Raw genomic sequence first — 15,813 nt, forward strand, 5'->3', positions numbered from 1 at the left:
TCTGGACTTTGGATTACTCATGACTCCCTTTCTAGTGTGTTGGGTTTCATCGAGATGGACACCACACTACATATTGTTATCTCAAATTGAATAATAATTTTTTAGTTAAAAACATGGGGATTAATCCTTTTGAGAGGAAAAGTGACACTAATGGTGAAAAGAATTTGAATATGGACGACTCGAACAGTGGACTACATTCATAGTCAATAAAGAGAGAGGAAAATGTAGCTTTCCTAATACCATAAGAAGTTGAAAAGATAAAAAGGAATGTATGTATAGGTGCCTAGTTCCATTAAAATTTTGAAATGGAAGCTTCAAAAGGTGTTCCTCTACAATCCTTAGGCACTAATGGTATTGATAAGTCTCTATTAGACTTGGCCAGATAGAAAAAGGTATGTGTTAGACTTCTTCCTTGTTAATTGTAAAAGAATAAATTTATGTAGGTTACTTCATGAGTTAAGGCTTTATACATAGTCTTTAAATAATAGAGAGGGTCCCGGAAGTTAAAAGTGATAATGAGATGTATTCCCTCATTTAGTTTTTGGGTAGCTTAAGGCTATGAATATCTTGTTGACTGAAACCTTTAATAAAACCAAAAATATATAGTTTTTAGAAACCTAAATGTAAATAACAACTTAGTAAAATAATTTAAAATAGTAACTAAATTTATTTTTTCCTTTTTCAATAAATAATCTCATCCTATAATGTAATTTAATTAATAACTTCCCAAATTAGAACAAAAAAATAAAATTATTTGTAATAATTATTATAAAAAAATGAAATGGGATGAAAATATCAAATATCCTTATCCTTTAAGCTTCTCATATTTAACTTTATCTTCCATTTCTTCACTACTTTTTCTTAGTTACAATTATTTCCTTAAGTACATCAATAAATTTTCTTATTTTCTACTTTATTAATTATTAAATTTATTTATATTCACCAAAATATTCTCCTAAAATTCATTTTCTAATAAAAAAAAGTCACTAGAATGTTCCCAAGTTAAATATATATATATATATATTTTAATTTTAAAGAATCCCAATTATTTTTTTATCAGATTTCAATAAATAAAAAAAATTATAAATAAAATTACATGGTTAAATTATATATATATATTCCATTTAAATTTTAATTTCAATTTTAAATAATCTCAAATAACTTTTTATCTATAATGATCATTGTCCATTCAAATTTAATTCATAAACTCGTTAACAAATAAATATTATAACAAGGAGGAAAAATTATAAAAAACGTGAAAATAAAGTTTAAATCCTGATTGAAATTGATACGAGCAAATTGTTTAGACGCATGTTTCTGGAGACTGAATGTACCGCAAAACTAAAGGGCATAATTTAGGGTAATTGTGCCGCGAAATTAAAAGGGGATAACTTTTAACTAGAGGGGATAATAAAAAAAGAGAAAGATGAACATCAACGCAATTGAGTGAGGTTTGCAGTAGCAAATTGTTTTTGTTTCCGTAGGTTCTTTTAAAAGGTAATGAAATGAAAATTAAAATCAGCTCTTGGAAAATAAATGAGGGCATATTATTCTACCAAAAACTTGATATTAGTTTTTGTTTTGTTTTGTTTTTGTTTTTTTTTATTTTTCTTTTTTTCTTTTTTTCTTTCTGAAAATCATGAAAATTTTGACAATATGTTGATAAAATCTGGTAAGGATTTTTGTAAATTTAAATTACGGTTATTAAATTTTAAAATTTTGGATGTCCCTAAATTTTTTTATGGTGCTGAATCTATTTCCATCATCAAAAACATGATTCAAACACTGTTACTACAAAAAAATTTGAAACTTTTTTGCTCTGATTCTGACCACTTTTGACCATCCAAAAGACTCTAGCTTTAATTGTGTGGCTGCCCAATCTCCCCACCAAATCATTTGGACCACAACCACCTAACTCTAAACATTGATTAAATAATCCATTTTACAATAAAATTAAATAATTAGATAATTCATTTAAATTTTAAAATCTCTGAATGAAGAATGATTAATTACATATACAGGACCCTGGTGCCATAATTTGGACCACAGCCACCTAACTCTGAACAATAATTTATCCTGCAATAGAATTAAATAATTATTTAAACAAATAAAACCTTGATAATCTATTTAAATTTTATGATCTCTGAATGAAGAATGATTAATTACATATATACAGGCCCCTAATGCCCACAATTTCACTTACAATTATAATTACAATCTCAATCCTTGGTGGATGGATTGATGGAGCGCAATACAGATGCATATTACTCCCCGCATCAAGAATAGAGAAACAGCTTGTTATAGCATTGCTACTGGATGATAACTGTAAATATCTACTGATGAATTAGAAATATAGGAGTGAAGTACTGCCTGTATATCTGAAGCTGTCCTCCGCAGAAGCAAGTACAGGCCGCGCGCGAAAGCAGAGAGTCGCATAAGCGTTAACGGTATGTTCCTGCACGAAGGAATGCATAAAGCCAAAGAGGAGAGAAGGTCGAGGATGCCTGCAAACATTTCTTTTCCTTCGGTGACTGTCCAGGGCATACTCCGTCGGAAGGGATGTGCCAAGTCGATTCAAATATTGGACTCTGATTTGATAGATCCAAAGAGAATTGAACTCACAAATTTAGTTTGGATTTTGATCTTGATAGATCTAAGGAGAATTCAACTCACAATTTTAGTTTAAAAAATTGACTAATTATTAAAACTTGTTCTGATAAACCCAAAAAAAATGAAATTCGCAATCTCAATCAAAAAAAAGTTTACTAAATAGACTCAATTATTAGACCCTGACCTTTACAGACCTGCTGAGAATTGAACTCCTACAATCTGTTAACAGGAAGGATTGCCAAATCGACTCAACTATTGGAACCTAACCTTAATAGATCCCAAAAAAAATTGAACTTACAACCTCATAACAGAAAACCAAAAACTTGATGAGATTCAACTATATAGATCCAAAATAAAATTGACCTCACAACCTCATAATAGAAACCAAAAACTTAATGAGATTCAACCATGATAGATCCCAAAAAAAAATTGAACTCACAACCTCATAACAGAAAACCAAAAACTTAATGAGATTCAACCAACTGAACAGCCAATATCTTATATATATAATTGTTACAACTAATTAATTAATGAAATGGGAGCAACACTTACAATCCTATCTTGCTTCCTTCTGACTTTAAGGCTTGAAACTGATCTCTTTCCTCCCAACATTGACTGGTACCTCTGTGGTGCAAAGAGACTCATCTCGTGCTTTATAAAATCTGAAACATGACCAAGCAACCTAAACATTGACCAAGCAAGCAGTTAAAAAGACTTCTTAATGCCATCCAACTACAAATCATTAAATAGAATCTCCATAACCCGACATTAAAGGACCGAATATGGAGAGAGAACTTTTAATTTAATTTTAAAAATAAAATAAAAAAAGATGATAATAATATCTGTCGACCCCATTGCGTGTCCTTTTCCCTATTTTTTTATACCAACTACAAATTATTTCTACACCAGTACAGTTGACTAACTTATATAAATCTCTTCTCAATTATTTTTTAATTTTACTAGTTGGGAAATTTATTATATTTCAGCTGTGAAATTAGTCTATATATGTATTAGTAACTATTATTTATACCCGTGGGTGGTTTATTACTTTTAGTTAAAAAAAAATTAATGTTATTTAAAATAATATATGGGTGGGGTTTTTGGATTTTTTTAAAAGTTTGGTGGGATTATATCAACATCATGTTTAATATATCACCTTGATTTGGGTAGAGAATTGAACTGGTGACTTCACATTAACGAGTGCCTTGACAAAACACCCAATAATCATCTATCTAAGAGAGCATGGAAAGTTTTCAGATTTGAAATTTAAAAAGTTTTTTAATTTTTAATTTGTTTTCTAAATTTAAAGAAGTTGAACCCATTAATAAAAATTTAAAAAAAAAAAACATATTTAGGTCATATTTTAATAAAAAAAATGTTGAGATTATAAATTTGAGCTGAATTTATATAATCTAGTTAAATTTTGTAGAGTTCTCAATTTATTTATATATTCAAAAATACATTTAAATAGCTAAAAATAATAAATAAAAAACTCGTTTAAATCATACTCCAATTAAAAATTATTAAAATGATAAATCTAAATGGTTAAAATATATAGAATACACGAATTAAGTTTTTTAGAGCTCTTAGTTTATTTGTATATTCAGACATAAATTTAAATAACTAAACATAATGATATTACAAAAAATTATATTGTTAAATTTTAATGTGAGAAAAAAAAAATACAATAATAAGACATTAGCTTAGCATCATAAAAAAATTTAATATTTTAAATTTCTCTCCCATGGAATAATACTGAAATTTAAAAAAAAATCAAAAGAGTTAATGAAAAGTCAAATATATATATATATATACATACATTGTGACTTAGTTGTTAAATAGTAATGGGACATTATCGAGAATGGCTATCCACAAGTTAAATATATCATTAAAATTTTTATTTTTTAGATTTTTAATTTTTATAGAGTTAAATTAAATATTATTAAGTAAAAAATATTTTTTATGTTCATAGAATTAAATCAAATATCATTAAGTAAAAAAATATAATAAATGAATGATTAATAATTTTATTAAAATATTAAATTTAAAATTATAATATAATTTTTTTTAAATTCAAAATTATATTTTATTAAATTAATAATTATAATTATATTATAATTATTTTGAAAAATTAATTAGAATAATAATAAAATGATAATTTTATAGATATCTATACAATTATTATAATATAAAATATTATCTAAACAATATAATTTACGATATAAAATATTAATCTAAATAATATAATTTACGATTTAGATCTCCATAAATTAACCCAAGCTTATAAATGTAAATTACCCCACTCAACTTTTGCAAGATACTTAAAACTGAAATTTTTATGTATTATTTTAAATGGTGTTCATTAGCGCATTCAACATTTGCAACATATTTATAGTTGAAATCTCTCTCAATGTATTCTTTTAAATGGTGTTCTTCGGAATGCAAGCGAGGAAAACAAGAATCATATATCTCATTGGAGGGTGTTCTTAACAATGGAAGCCATGAAAAATAGAATTATATATCTCATTTTTTTTTGTTTTGTTCAATTAAATATATATTAAAATTATAAATAAATTATATAATTAATATATTTGGTTATTAATATTATTCAAAATAAATATCAAACAAATTATAATGGTTTTAGTTATATTAATTAAAATTAATAAAATATGAAATAATGATAAGATTATTTTTTGGATTTTTGCTACTAAATTATAAAGATTTATTGATTCGTAATTATTGTAGATCAGGTAATGAAACCACGTCTCTTAAGGAAGATAACTTGATATGTAGTTTTCTTAAGGAAGATAACTTGATATGTAACTTTCTCAAGGAATATAATTTGATATATAGTTTTCTCCTTATATCTTATGAACGAAAAACGCTTATCTACCAATTTAATGGCTTTCGGCCCTTAGCCTATACTCTTTAAGAGTGGGTGAAATAGAGTTGATCTCATAATATTGTGCTACATTATTGCTCCAAAGGATTTTTTGTTGTGCTCTTCCCAAATTTAGTAGATCGACATAAAGTTTTTGGTCAAGGGATCTAGTTTTGGGGTCACTCCAACGGATTTTTTTAAGCCATGGTACCTTGACTTTAATCCTCTTTCCATGATATTATTGGAAACTCCTGTCTAGCTAAGGCTCCCTAGCGTGCCCATACATTTGTCTCATCCTAATGCATAGGAAAATGTGGGGAACTTAATAGGTCTTTACATCAAAACCGAAAATGATAAGGTGGCTAAAGGAATTCTCACATATATTCGCATATGTGTGGAAGTGTGTCCCACTAAAGGATTCTCGAATAAAATCCTCCTCAAATGGAAGGGTAGGGTTTATTCACAACTAGTTGATTATGAGAATGCTGCTTGTTGTTGTAGGAATTGTCAACAACTGGCTCATCTACAAAGTGCTCGCCCCTTTTCGCAAGGGTCCTATACCCAACAATATCCTAATAAAATGAATTGTGTATAGCACGATTCGAAGGGATCAAAAAGACCCAAGAATAATACGAATCACAAGCAGGATACCCCTCAACAACAAAAGACATCTATGGCCTAATCAAATCCATTGGACTCAACTCAACATCATGTAGAGCCACCACATCCATCTACAGAGGAAGTTCACTCTACGACCAAACTCAAAAAATCCTTTGCTATAATTCTAGCTCCATCAATGAGTGGGCACAAATGTACCCACAAGTTAGACCACTCAGATAGTGATAAGTAAACTATAAATAGGCATGCATCTTTGGCAATGGAAGCATATAAAGGGAAGGATATAATTGTCTCATATGTTCTTGATAATCCCTCATTTGTTATATATGTACGTAAGAGAAAATGAAAGAAGGATAAACCCATCTTCAATCCGGGGATCTAAGCATGTGTAGGTTGTTAATGTATTGTTGTGTATTATGTCTGAGGAAGGGTAGTTGTAATCTGGGTTTTCTAGAGGTAATACACATATTTTTATGTAAAGTGCACCTTTATATTACTGAAAGAAAGATTTACATGAGATAGTTCTCTATGTTATTGGTCTGCCCACCAGGAAACTAGTCAAACAACATAGATTAAGTGTCTTGAGATTGAATATATCCCTTTTCAACAATTTGGTGGACATAAAGAAAAATTGGCATTGTAAATGTGGTGTTACAAAGGGGAAAAATTATAGGAGCTCTGCTTTGGAGAGTCATTTTCGTTGAACCATAACAAAATTGTGCTTCTCATTGACAACTAAAACATGAAGTAAGACTGCTGATAACATGGAGGAGCCATGAGGAAATCCATGGGTGCAGAGCCACATGAAAACATTCCACCCATGACCCACGAGCTGACCATGAACCTGATCAACATTGGTGATGAGCCACCATAGAGCTTCCAGGAACACCTCCCCAATGGTGTCTAGTGAAGCTCGACAACCACAATGACCCCTATAAAATGGTAACAGGATTTAAGTAGGCTCAACCAGACATAAACTAAAAGAATCCACCAACCAAAGCCAAGAAAAGCATGAAGCTTCGATGGTAGACCTTCTATCCTCATGAGAACAAGAGACCACTGAAGATTAGAAGGAGACCTACTGAGAAACTATTAAGGTCACCTTTTTATAGAGAAGAAGAAAAGTGCCATTCTTGAGAGGTGCACCATCACAAAGAGCTGTGAAGTCCAAGTGAAGCCCCATATCCACCATGTTCATGTGGGAGGATGAAAGTTTCCAAACCAGAGGCAGATGGTGATACTGGCACTCTAATTCCATGAAGAATAGTGTAGAACAATTTAAGGGCCAACTAATTTTTGCTTGGATATGATTAAGAAGTAGGGCATGGAGGCCATGACCCAGTGGAGGAGATAAATAAAACATAGCTAGAGAGAATAATAAAATTGTAGAGTTGTGCACTAGGTTTAGAGATAAACTTAAGGATGTTTGCAGGTTGGCCATGATGCCACCTTCAATAATACCCAAATGAAGCCTCACTAAATAATAACGAGGCCTCATGATTAAATTGTGAACCAAGGGAGAGATCTCATATGTTAACTAAAAGTACATAGAGAGTACATCCATCACTCTGGAATAACTCTGAGCATGTCGGTATGAAGACAAGTTTATACGATGGACCAAATGGTTGTCTAATCCATATGCCTTCAACATTGATGTGACAATTGACCAGAGTTGAAACATGTCATGGGGGAGGAGGTAATACAAACTGATTAAAGAAAAATGATAATATTAATTTTATTTTCTTAATAATAATGAGAATTTGTATTAATAAAATTTGTGCCCAGAACAAGCAACAAGTACAATGAGGTGACTATGATCCAGGTGGATATTGGTGGCCACCTGCCAAGTCCACTTGGACCCCCACCATTGTTTCTTTCAGCTTTTCAATTTCCTTAATTGTAGCACAATTTACTATTTTTAGCAGTTTTTCACGTCCTCAACTTCTGGAGCCATTTTGAGGCCCTAAACGATGTTTTTTGGGAAAACTGGGAGCAACATGGGTTCATGGACCGATGTTCCTCTTTCTAAAGTTGTAGTTCTCGGATAGATCTTCCTAACAAGATAGTGTGCACGTCAAACGGAGATCGTATGCCAAAGTTACGACCTTAGGAAGTTGATGTACCAATTTACCCAAACTGGGCCCACAGTTTGACGTTTCATCTTCTAGGGTTCGATTTTTGGATGTTTAGGGTTTTCCATTGTTTCTCAACAATAAATAGGTCTTCGAACCTCATTTTAACGTACTTCAGAGGCATGTAGCTGCCACATCTCTTCTTAGAGATAAACTACCATTACCCTGGCTAGTTTATTTCCATTTCTATTTGTAAGAATATTTTCAGTATTTTACAGTAATGAAATGAAGTATTATTTCTGCTGCATCTCTATATGTATGGTTATATATGTAATTTGTTATGTTCATGTTTAAATCTAGATTAATGGTATCAAAGTGGTATGCTCTTTCTCTATCTTTCTTTGCATGTCCCCAACAAGGTCAGGATATAAGGAGTTAGGGCTTGAACTTGTCGAACCTTTGCAAGACTAGCCTCATAAATCTCGACGGCCTCCCATGGCGAATGAAAAGAAAGACGAGGGGACAGGAGATTGTTAGGTCCCTATACTACTAGTGTAACCCCTTATTATTATTAGTACAACCCCCTTATTATATTGTTGTGCCCATGTAGTACCCATATTGTTATTATTATGCCCCATAGAAGCCCACTATTGTTATTGTTGTGCCCTTATGATATTATTATTATGTCGGCTCTGATTATATTATAACCACTTAAACTCCTTTATATAGAAAGGAGGTCTTGTCATTTGTATCATCTCAGAATTTTTCATTTGTGTAATGTAAAGGAGGTTGCCCCCTCGAAGAGGCTAAGTTTTAAGGCATTGATATATGTTTTCTATATTTTTGTGGGTTGGTTTCATAACATTTGGTATTAGAGCTTTGGATTATAGGGTTTCACTCCTCCAAATAGGTCATCGTGACATTTTCATAATAACTCATTCGCTACAAAGTTTTAGAAGCTAAAAAAAAATCTATTTGAGACAAAATCGCTCTGAACCTCAGATCCGAATGTAAGATCTTGTCTCGCTATATTTTCGAAGATATGATCTAAGGAAGTTAGGGTTTTTGAAAACTCCATAATTCCATCTCAAATAGGTCATCGTGGAATTTTCTCTATAATTGTTTTTCTGAGAAGGTTCAAACTCTGAAATTAAAACCCATGTGAGCCACAATCGTGGTGACGCTCAGGCTCGAACTTCAAATATTGTTTCACTATATTTTTGGAGATACAGTCCAATACATTTAAGGTTTCTTTTGGCTCCCGAATTACATCCTAAACAGGTGACATTGGGAGAATCCTCGTAACTTTATCTCTATGCATCAGATTGGAATTTCATAAGAAGTTTTAGAAAGTGGATGGACTATAGCTTTCTGTGTATTGGTTTCAGGTCCTAAGGTTGAAATAGTGACACGTGGCACTTCTTACAAGTTCACTTTACTGAACCAGTCTATAATGAGGTCATCATGGGAGATTTCAAATAACTCTTCCTTGGAGAATCCAATCTTGATTAGAATTGAGGGGTTAGAAAGAGGACACAAAGGGCTACTACTGGGCACAATTTCAGAACTTGGATATTTGAAATTACCAAGTTATAATCATTTCAAGATCGAGCTCTTAAAATCAAGAAAAGGTGATATGAGTAAGTTTGATGGCAAGGATCTGGTAAATTGGATACTAGAGATGGAGAGATATTTTGATCTACATGGTGTACCACTATTGCAAAAGGTAAGTATTGCATCTAATTATTTAGAACCGAATCAATTTTTATGGTATCAAGGGCTTTGTTCTCGTAAACCACTTGTCACGTGGTCAATTTTCACGGAGGAAATGATAGCACATTATGAGGATACAAAGAGAAACACCTTCTTTAGCCAATTGATAAATCTCAAACAAAAGGGTTCAATGGTAGATCACATTAAGGACTTTGAAAAATTGAATATAAGCGTAAACGATATTCTAGAGAAGAAAAAGATAAATAGTTTTATCTATGCCATGGAAGTTGATATCGATGATATGAAAGCATATTAGAAGAAAGGCATGGAAGATTTGAAGAAAGACATGGAAGGTTTGAAGGAAGGTGGGACAAATCTTCCACAAGAAAGGCCTCCTTATGATGAAAAGGATCAAGAAACATCAAAAGAATAGGATATACACCGGGAACCAACCATAGAGAAAGAACAAATGAATCTAACCATATCTTGTACTGCAATGGCAGGAATTACCACTCCTCAAACTCTCAAGATAGAATGACATATCAAGAAGAAGAAGGTTCAAGTAGTGAAATATTAGGAAGAAAAGTGTCAAGAAACATCAAAACAAAAGGATACTTACCAGAAACCAACCCCAGAGAAAGAAGAAATGAAACTGACCATAGCTTGTAATGCATTGGTCGAAATTACCACTCCTCAAACTATAAAGATAGAAGGACATATCAAGAAGAAAAAGGTAATAATGTTGATTGATTCGGTAGTACCCATAATTTTATTCATTGTAAGATAGCCAAGCAATTTAATTGCTTCCTATATCCAACACCAAAGCGTCAAGTGGCAGTTGTAAGTAGAGGAACCATAAATTGCTCTGGAAAGTGCCATAATATCAAGCTATCCATGGGAGAATATGTATTGAATAGCCTAACGCTTTCCATTCCAATGGGTGGTGTTGATGTTGTACTAGGAGTCCAATGGCTACAATACTTGGGCACAATAGCTTTTAATTTTCAAGAACTTTTCATGAAATTTTCTTTAGAAGGAAAGGAAATTGAATTAAGGGGTATCACAGGGAAACCAGGAAAGATAATCAACTCTAACGGAATGACAAAGCTTATAAAGAAACAAAAATGAGTCATAATTACACAATTATGTTCGCTAAAGGTTCCCACATCAAAATCATATATTTCTCCAGATCTCCAAAAGGCCTTGGACAATCATTCCAAGGTATTTGAGACTCCCAAAGGTCTCCCACGTATTTGTGATCATGATCATGCTATTCATTTTCTTCCAGGAAGTGTTCCTCCAAACATGAGGCCTTATAGATATCCATATGCCCAAAGGAGTGAAATTGAACGTATGGTTACAAAAATGGTAGAGGTTGGTATAATTATCCAACCAAATTTGATAAAAAAAGCAAGGGATGAATGAAAGAATGGTGAAGCAGGGTGGAAACTCATTCAAAAGTTGTCAAAGATCCTAGTTCCAACAATATTTCCAGAACTTGACAAGGAAGGAAAAATAATATTGGAACCTGAATCATTCACAGAACTGAGAAGTCGACAATTACAAAATCGATCAATTTCAAAATATCTCATCAAGTGGAAGAACTTACCCATTGAAGATTCCACATGGAAGGATGATAATTTTATACAAAAGCATCCAGAACTACTCAAGTGTTGAGGACAACACTTTTTGAAGGAGAGGGGCATGTTAGGTCCCTATACTACTAGTGTAACCCCTTATTATTATTAGTACAACCCCCTTATTATATTGTTGTGACCATGTATACCCATATTATTATCATTGTGCCCCATAGAAGCCCACTAATGTTGTTGTTGTGCCCTAATACTATTATTGTTATGTCGGCTCTGATTATATTATGACCCCTTAGACTCATATATATAGAAAGAAGGTCTTGTCATTTGTATCATCTAAGAATTCTTCATTTGTGTAATGTAAAGGAGGTTGCCCCCTCGAAGAGGCTGAGTTTTAAGGTGTTGATCTATCTTTTCTATCTTTTTGTGAGCTGGTTTCATAACAAAGATCCTATCAAAATCTTGCTCGAAGATGCCCTTGAGTGAGAAAGGAATGCGATGATGGACAACTTTGCCCAGATCCTTCAGCGGCTACACAGGGGCAACACATCTACTTCCAGCATCTACTCTAGAAGTGCCACACCCTTTAAGGTACAAGTTAGCTTTTTCATTCCCATATTTGAGGGTCAGATAGATGCAAATGCCGTAGATAAATGGTTAAATCTGCTAGAAGGGTATTTTTCTGTTCATGATTTTTCTGGCTGGGAAAAGATTGCTTTCACTCTTCTCAAAGTCGCCCCCCACGTCAAGGATTGGTGGAAAACCTCCTACGACTAGAAGGATGAAAGTACGACCTCACTCTTTTCAGTCGCACCCACTTGGAATTCATTCCAAACTGCCATCAAGGAGCAGTACTACCCTATCGGAAGCTATGAGGATCAATACATAAAGTGGACCATGTTGTGGCAGGGAAGGGACCAAGACATGTCAAAGTTTAAATATTTTCCATACCCTTCGCACAAAGTTGGGTATCAAGGATTCAGAGCAGCATTTGGTATTCAAATACCACGGCTGCCTGCATAGGTACATCCAGGGAGAAATATAATTCCTGAACATCTCCTTGCTCGACACGACATACTGATATGCCATCAAGATCGAGCAAAAATTTAAACAGAAGAAGCGAGACTTTGGATCTATGAATCCGAAGCAAGGAAAAGGTGCCGCCAAACTGTAGAACAAAGGACAATGCCAAGGTGGGGCGGCCCATGACAACCCGCCAAAGCTGCAAGAAAAGAACAATGCCGTGAAGCCGAAAAAGGACACAGGAAAGTGGTGTGAGTTTCATAAGAGCTCCACTCACAACACAACTGACTGTCGGGCCAAGTAGTCACTGGTGGTCAAGCTAAAGGTTTCAAAATCAGATGCATGTACCGACTCTGAGTTAGAACCTGACCAGGGGAATGACAAAGGGAAGAAGATTATCGATGTGGAGCCTAACGCCGCTGTTGCCACCACGAAGATCTAGAAGGAGGAACCTGAAGATCCAGAGGAGGAGGAGCATCTCTTCCACTCCCAGATGTGGGTAAAGCGCTCCCCACTACAGTTCATTGTTGACAGCGGGAGCTAAAAGAACCTCATTTCGGTAGAGGTTGTGAAGCAGCTCGGCTTACCGACCAGATCACATCCACAACTGTACACCATCGGGTGGCTTCACCAAGGACGAGATCTTCATGTGAGCTAACAGTGTCACCTTCCATACAACATCAAGACCTTCACAGATGAGGTATTGTGTGACATTGCTCCCCTTGATGTTTGTGATGTATTATTAGGACAACCATACTTGTGGAAGCAACATGCTGTGTGTGAATCAAGGCCCCGCATTGTTATTGTTACTTTGAGAAATAAGTTGTACATGATACCAGAGGTAGCACTACCTACCACCATCTCTTTGGCTACTGCAAAATAATGCAGTAAGCTCATTTCCAAAACCAGGAAATTTGTTTTCCTGATGATACGCCCTCAAGGAAAGAAGAAGACGATGACCACGACCTCCAGATAGGTCCCCTCTGCACGACAACTACAGATGAGCAAGGTCGTGGAGAAGTACGAGGACATATTCACCTCCCCCGCAAGGGTTCCTTCGCATTGTCAGGTCAAGCACTCCATCGATATGACTCTAGGTGCACCTTTACCGAATTGACCAATCTATTGGTGCTCCATTTTGGAGAACGATTAAATCAAGAGGTAGATTTAGGAGCTATTACAGAAAGGTCACATCCATCCAAGTCTGTTGTGTTGGCATTAGGTTATCTGGTATGACTGTATGTTACAGATGTTGTACTTGATGGCAACTCCAGTGGTAAGGCTCTCAGGTTGTTGAAAAATTAAGAAGGACGCAGGCAATCGGTTCAGAAAGTGCGTCCCCGCAGGTATACCATGCAGAACCCGCGTCCAGGGACGCCGGCCAGCCGTTCAGGGGGTGCGTCTACTCAGTGCACACATTTCAAGGCAGAGAAAAGCACGTGGGGGTTTCTTGTGTGGTATCTAGCCGACGGTTTTATGTTTCTATGGTGTCGGCTCGTGGTATTGTTCCATGTTTTGGGGAGGAGCTTGCCTATATAAAGCAAAGGAGTTCATTTGGATTGAGCAATTGTCTTGGGTTGAATATCTTATTTGGTGAGATCTAGTCCAGATCTAAGAGGGCGAATCTTCTAATGGACTGTGATCTCTATGGCGTATGATCAGATCTGTAGATCTGATTGTTTGGGTTTGTCCTGAAGCCTTCATATCATTTATATCTAAAGGGTCGCAGGTTCAGTGAAGGGAAAGTGCGCCGGGACGCCGGTACTGTAAAGGGAAAGTGCGCCGAGACGCAGCACAGTAGAGAGAGACCTGCGTGGGGACGCAGGGCGATCAAGGTTCAGGTGCGTCTCTGAAGCAGAAGGACGTGGCGCGATAGTGTTTTCAGGTGCGTCTCTGTAGCGAAAGACGCGGCGCGATAGTATCTTTGGGTGCGTCCCTGAAGCAACAAAACGCAGAGCAGTCAAAGGAACAGTGCGTGGGCACGCAGTGGAGCAGAAGGATATCTGCGTGTGGACACAGAGTAGCAGAAGGTTAACGGCGTCTGGTCGCAGGCCACAGAAAGAAAAACTGCGTCTCTGTTTTAAGATGTTCTGTTGATTGAATTTCTCTATTGATAAGGTGTTCTGGGTTAGTTCTGTTGTTGCTGATCTGATATCTGTAGTGATCTATATCTGTTATGTACTTGTTGATTATCTGATGCTTTATAAAAAGAAGTAGGGGGTTGTAGCTCCCTTCCAGGAGTAGACTGGAAAATGAGAGAGAGAGAGAGTTGTAGCTCTCTGCAGGTTGCAGCCTGCGTACTGGTAAAGGACTGCACCAGTACAAAATCATTGTAAAAGAAGTTTCTAAATTGAAAGAAGATAGAGACATATTGCAGCAGGTGGTTTTCACCCACATTGGGTTTCCACCTTACATCTTGTGTTCTTTGGTGTGACTATCTGTTTTTCATGCTCATTATTTTATGGTACTGATATGCTAAAATAATTCAAAGATCAAATAAGGAAGATTTATTAAATTGCTAGATAATACTGATTCACCCCCCCTCTCAGTATTATTTCCAACAATTGGTATCAGAGCAGGTCCTTCAGAGAAGCTTGATCGCTTGAAGGTAGATCGTTCATCATGAGCAACTACGAGAGAGAAGCATCAATCAAGCCACCGATTTTTGATGGGACAAACTTCAATTATTGGAAGGTAAGAGTTACTGCATATCTTCAATCTCTTGGTACAGAAGTTTGGGACATTGTAGAAACAGGCTATGCTTTTCCTTCAGCTACTCCTACAGATCCAGCTGAGAAAAAGAAGTATGAAACAAATGCAAAAGCAGTCAATACTCTATTAGGAAGTATATCCCAAACAGAATTCATGAAGGTAATGCACTTCAAATCAGCAAAAGAGATATGGGACAAAATGGTCACGAGCTATGAAGGAGATGAACAGGTAAAACAAGCTAAACTTCAAACTCTCAGGATTCAATATGAGACTCTCAAGATGTATAATGATGAAAGTGTTGCTAGTTATTTTCTTCGGGTAGATGAGATTGTTAATTGTATGAAAAATTTGGGTGAAGAAATAAAAGAGGCTATAGTAGTTCAAAAGATTCTAAGGTCATTATCCCCCAAGTTTGAATCTAAAGTATCTGCAATAGAAGAAAAGGAAAATCTCCGTGTTCTCACTATGTCTCAGCTACATGGAATTCTAACTTCTTATGAAATGAGAAAGGGAGGTCCATCAGACAAAAGGGAAGTTGCTTTTAAGGCATCAGGAAGATTACTATGAAGCAAGCCATGTTCCAGAAGAAGAG

General features: G+C 34.9%; 1 long non-coding RNA gene across 1 annotated transcript; it reads right to left on the bottom strand.

Annotated features, from left to right (window-relative positions):
• Positions 1 to 2,119: 2,119 nt before the first annotated feature.
• On the bottom strand, positions 2,120 to 3,319 carry LOC149142520 (uncharacterized). Its single transcript, XR_016265146.1, has 2 exons — positions 3,163 to 3,319; positions 2,120 to 2,588 (listed from the first exon to the last, which is right to left on the bottom strand). It is a non-coding gene; the product is annotated as an uncharacterized LOC149142520 (long non-coding RNA).
• Positions 3,320 to 15,813: the final 12,494 nt, after the last annotated feature.

The sequence above is a fragment of the Pinus tabuliformis genome, chromosome X, assembly GCF_031772625.1.
Source record: "Pinus tabuliformis cultivar Carrire ecotype Pingquan chromosome X, CPIR1, whole genome shotgun sequence".
In the NCBI taxonomy this organism is placed as follows: domain Eukaryota; kingdom Viridiplantae; phylum Streptophyta; class Pinopsida; order Pinales; family Pinaceae; genus Pinus; species Pinus tabuliformis.